A 6,164-nucleotide genomic window follows, 5' to 3' on the forward strand; every position below is an offset into this window, starting at 1 on the left:
TCCTCACAACTAGACCAATAAGCATCATGACAAATGGAAAAATATTGAAGTTCTCAAGGATTTCATTTTATTTGGATCAACAATCAATGCCCATGAAAGCGGCAGTAAGAAATCAAATTGCATTGTGTAAACTGCTGCAAAAGATCTCTTTAAAGTGTTACAAAAAAGATGTCACTCTGAGGACTAGAGTACACCTGACCTAAGCCATGGTATTTTCAATTGCTTCACATGAACGTGAAATGGGACAATGAATAAGGAAGACCAAAGAAGATGCCTTTGAATTATGGTGTTGGCAAAGAATAGCAAATATATCATGGACTGCTTGAAGAACAAATGAATCTGTCTTGGAGGAAGTACAGCCAGCATGCTCCTTAGAAGCGAGGATGGAGAAACTTCATCTCATGTACTTTGGACCTGTTATCAGGAATGACCAGTCCCTGGAGAAGGACATCATGTTTGGTAAAGTAGAAGATCAAGAAAAAAGTGGAAGACCCTCAATGAGGTGAATTGACACAGTAGCTGCAATAGTGGGCTTAAACATAGCAATGATTGTGAGGATGGCACAGGACCAGGGAGTGTTTTGTTCCATTGTACGTAGGGTAACTATGAGTCAGAGCTGACTAGACAGCACCTAACAACAACAACACGCTAATGGGACTAGGTCATTTACTTGATCCAATTAAGGAGACAAGATACTTTACAAAAAGCTCTAAGCAACTTACCTGGATTGTGACATGTGGAAGAAAAGCTACCACCTTGCTGCATCAGAAAGGCGGTGAGCTAAATAAAGATGAGCCCAACAGCATGAAGTGTTAATGCATTTCCATAGTCTGTTAACACTTGAAAGAATATCTCAACCCCTTTAGCCACTGTCCTTGTGAATTCAGGTATGTACCCAAATGCCTTCTCTCTATTCTATACTTACAAGCAATCTTTGAGCATGTGACCAGTGCAGTTACAAAAGAAAAAAAAAAAAAAAAAAAAAAAACCAGATTCAGAAGGGCCCAAGCTTGTTAAATGTTCTAAAGTCATCATCTTGAAATTTATAATCATTTTGAACAAGATTCCCCCCATTTTCATTTTGTACTGGACCTGGCAAATTATGTAGCTGGCCCTGAATCTAATTTATAATTCTATTTCTCATTGAAAATTAATAGGGATTTTCCATACTCAATCTATCTCCTCACCACACATCTGTCAGTTTATTGTACTGTGGTGGCTTGCATTTTGCTATGATACTGGAAGCTATGCCACCAGTATTTCAAATACCAGCTGGGTCATCCATGGTGGACAGATTTCAGCAGAGCTTCTGGATTAAGACAGACTGGCAAAAAGGACCTGGAGATCAACTTCTGAAAAAATTGGCCAGTGAAAACCTTATGAATAGCAGCAGAACACTGTCTGATATAGTTATGGAAGATGAGACCCTCAGGTTGGACCAAAACCCAAACCTGTTGACAATGAGTTGATTCTGACTCATAACAACCTTATAGGACAGAATAGAACTGCCCCATAGTGTTTCCAAAGAGCAGCTGGTAGATTCGAACTGCTGACCTTTTGATTAGCAGCTGAAAGCTTAACCACTGCACCTCCAGGGCTCCACCAGGGCTCTGATTGGAAGGCACTCAAAATACAACTGGGGAAAAGCTGCCTCCAAAAACAGACTTGACCTTAATGATGTTGATGGAATAAACTTTCAGGACCTTCATTTGCAGATGTGGCACGACTCTAAATGAGAAGTAACAGCTGCAAACATTCATTAATTTCTAGGATATGGAATGTATGAATTATGAATCTAGGAATATTGAAAGTGGTCACAAATGAAATGAAACACATAAGGATCAATATCCTCGGGTTTTGTGAGCCAAAATGGACTGGTCTTGGCTATTTTGAATCAGAAAATCATATGATCTACTATGCCAGGAATGACAAATTAAAGAGGAATGTAGTCACATTCATCTTTAGAAAGAACATTTCAAGATCTATCCTGAAGTACAATGCTGTCAGTGATAGGATAATATCCTTACATCTACAAGGGAGACCAGTTAATACAACTATTACTGAAATTTACACACCAAAAACTATTGCCTAAGATGAGGAAATTGAAGATTTTTACCAACTTCTGTAGTCTAAAACTGATCAAACATGAAATTGAGATGTATTGATAATTACTGGTGATTTCAAAAGTTGGAAACAAAGAAGAAGGATCGGCAGTTGGAAAATATGGCCTTGGAGATAGAAACAACATCAAAGATCTCATGATAGAATTTTGCAAGATCAATGACTTATTCTTTGCAAATACCTTTTTTCAACAATATGATTATTGACTATACACGTGGACCTCACCAGATAGAAAACCCAGGAATCACATTGACTATATCTGTGGAAAGAGACAATGGAAAAGCTTAATATCATCAGTTAGAATGAGGTCAGGGGCCGACAGTGAAACAGACCATCAATTGCTCAAATGCAAGTTCAAGTTGAAACTGACAAAAATTAAAACAAGTCCATGACAGTCAATATATGACCTGAGTATATCCCACCTGAATTTGGAGACCATCTCAAGAATAGATTTAGTGAATTGTACACTAATGACTAAGCACCAGAGGAATTGTGGGATGACATCAGGGACATCATACATGAAGAAAGTAACAGGTCATTAACAAGACACTCTTTTAGGCTGGGTTCTGTAGAAAAGCAAAACTAGTAAAAAGCATAAATATATAGAGAGAGTGATTTATGTCAAGGAAATGGCTCATGCTGTTGTAGAGGCTGGAATGTCCCAAGTCCATGGGTCAGGATAGAGGCTTCTCCTGATTCATATAGCTACAGGGGCTGGCACACCCAAGATCAGCAGGTATGAGAGCAGGGCTCTTGCTCACAGGCTGCAAAGATGGATGAATCCCAAGACTGGCAGGTCAGAGAGCAGGGCTCTTGCTCACAGACTGCGAAGATCAAGGAATCCCAAGATTGGCAGGCAAGACCACAGGTAAGCTGCTAGCTCAGGTCCCACAAACCACAAGTTAGATGAACAGAAGCCAGTTGCAGGATCCAGCTCTAGCAAAAAGCCCCCAAGCCTTGCTAGAAAGTCTGCTTATATTCAGCATAGGCCACGTGCCCAAGGAATCTTCCATTCAACTGATTGGCTACTCACAGCAGATTCCACCATGGGGCTAATCACATATTGAATCTCAACAGGAAAGTGTTCACAACATTAAACAAATGCCAAAACAGTGAGAATCATGGCCCAGCCAAGTTGACACACAATCTTAACCACCACAGGTAAGAAAGAAAGAAAAGACAAACATGGATGTCAGAAGAGACTCTGAAACTTGCTCTTGAATGTAGAGTAGCTAATGCAAATGGAAGAAATAAGGAAGTAAAAGAACTGAACAGAAGACTTCAAAGTATAGATCAAGAAGACAAAGTGAAGTATTATAACGAAATACACAAAATCCTGGAGTTAGAAAACCAAAAAGGAAGAACATGCTATAGGCATTTCTCAAGTTAAAAAAACTGAAGAAAAAATTTAACCCTCAAGCTGCAATTTTGAAAGATTCTATGAGCAACATATTGAATGATGCAGGAAGCATCAAAAGAAGATGGAAGGAATACACAGACTCATTGTACCAAAAAGAATTGATCAACGTTCAACCGTTTCAGGAGGTAGCATATGATCAAGAACCGTTGGTATTAAAGGAAAAAGTCCAAGCTGCATTGAAGGCACTGGTGAAAAACAGGCTCCAGGAATTGAAGGAATACCAATTGAGACATTTTAACAAACAGATACAGTGCTGGAGGTGCTCAGTGATCTATGCCAAGAAATTTAGAAGACAGCTACCTGACCAGCCAACTGGAAGAGATCCATATTTGTACCCATTCCGAAGAAAGGTGACACAACGGAATGCAGAAATTTTTGAACAAAATCATTAATATCACGTGCAAGTAAAATTCTGCTGGAGATCATTCAAAAAACAGTTGAGGCAGTACCTTCACAGGAAACTGTCAGAAATTAAAGCCAGAGTCAGAAGAGGATGTGGAATGGGGGATGTCATTGCTTGTGTCAAACGCATCTTGGCTGAAAGCAGGAATACCAGAAAGATGTTCACCTGTGTTTTATTAAGTATGCAACAGCATTCCTTTGTATGAATCATAACAAATATGGATAACATTTCAAAGAATGAAAATTTCAGAACATTTAATTGTGATGATGTGGAGCCTATACATAGACCAAGAGGCAGTCATTTGAACAGAATAAGTGAACGCTGAATGGTTTGAAATCAGGAAAGGTATGCGTCAGGGTTGTAGCCTTTCACCATACTTATTTAATCTGTATGCGGAACAACTAACCCAAGAAACTAGACTATGAAGACGAATGTGGCATCAGGTTTGGAGAAAGACTCAATAACAACTTTCAATATGCAGGTAACACACTGCTGGCTGAAAGTGAAGAGGATTTGAAGCACTTACTGATGAAGATCAAAGGCTACAGCCTTCAGTATGGATGACACTTCAAGATAAAGAAAGTAGAAGTCCTCACAACTGGAACAATAAGCAACATCATGATAAATGGAGAAATTATTGAAGTCAAGAATTTCATTTTATTTGGACCAACAACCAATGCCCACTGAAGCAGCAGTCAAGAAATCAAACGATGCATTGCATTGGGCAAATCTGCTGTAAAAAATCTCTTTACAGTGTTGAAAAGCAAGACTTTGAGGACTGAGGTTCGCCTGACCCAAGTCATGGTATTTTCAATCACCTCATATGTATGCAAAAGATGGGCAATGAATAAGCAAGACCAAAGGAGAATTGTTGCATTTGAATTATGGTTTGGTGAAGAATACTGAATATACCATGGATTGCCTGAAGACTGAACAAGTCTGTCTTGGAAGAAACACAGCCAGAGTGCTCCTTCGAAGAGCAGATGGTGAGACGTCATCTCCAGTACTTTGGACACATTATCAGGAAGGACCAGTCCCTGGAGAAGGACATCATGCTTGGTATGGTAGAGGGTCAGCGAAAAAGGAAGACCCTCAATGAGATCAATTTGCGCAGTGGCTGCAACGATGGGCTCAAACATGGCAGTGATTGTGAGGATGGCACAAACCCCAGCAACGCTTCATTCTGTTGTACATAGTGTCGTTGTGAGTTGGAATTGACTCAGTGGCACCTAACAACAACAAAAATCGGTCTTCGGTGGGCTTGCTTAACTAAATACAATTTACCACCAAACTTGAGAAATCACAAGGTAAGTTTATACACTGACGTTTGGAACCCACAGAGGCTCTGTGGTAGACGTAGCAGTCTGCTTCTTTCTGTAAGGATTACAGCCTTGGAATCCCCATGGGGCAGTTCCACTCAATCTCACAGGGTCACTAGGAATTGAAATACCAAAGGGTAAACGGGTAAGTTTATATACTCAAGTTTCTAAAAATCTGGATCTTCAGAGCTGAAAATCACAATCCAGAGTGTAGAAGCCTTGTGGGTTAATTTCCCACTTAGAAAGCCCTATGTAAGCTTTAATATCTATTTAAATTAAAAGTATAAATATTTGTACTACTGGTTTACGATGAATAGAAAGATAAAGTGATCCCTTCCAACAGGCAGACATATATCAAATAGACATGTTTTCTTCCCAGCGCTTTATATCATTTCGTCATTTTCAGCTTTGTGAATACAGCCTGTTTCTTAGATCTCTAGATTACTTTGTGATGACTTGCAATCCCACAAAGGTTCTTCTAAAAAGATGCTTTAGGAAACCTAACCTTTATAGAGAACGTTGTTGTGATTTCTGCTTAGAAAAGGAACTTACTGAAATAGAATCTACATCACAAAGGTATTTTGACTCAACATCAACTAGGTCTTTAACGGCTATCTTCTCCATAGTTTTGTTCTGTAAAAAAGAAAACCACCACATTTTTAGTTCAATATGAGAACCTGACAACCAACCATAACCTCCACTACTGAAATGCGTTTTCAAAGATGTTTATGCATTATTCAGTAAGCTACCTTGAACCTAATGTACAAAAGCTCATGAAACAGACAAAAAATAATAATAATGTATAACCAATATGATCACCAGATTGTAGACTTTGTTATCCTAATTCCATTTTACATTTACAAAACAAATGTTGGCATGAATATTTAATACATTTGCTGTA

This window comes from Loxodonta africana, chromosome 6 (genome assembly GCF_030014295.1).
Source record: "Loxodonta africana isolate mLoxAfr1 chromosome 6, mLoxAfr1.hap2, whole genome shotgun sequence".
Taxonomy (NCBI): Eukaryota; Metazoa; Chordata; class Mammalia; order Proboscidea; family Elephantidae; genus Loxodonta; species Loxodonta africana.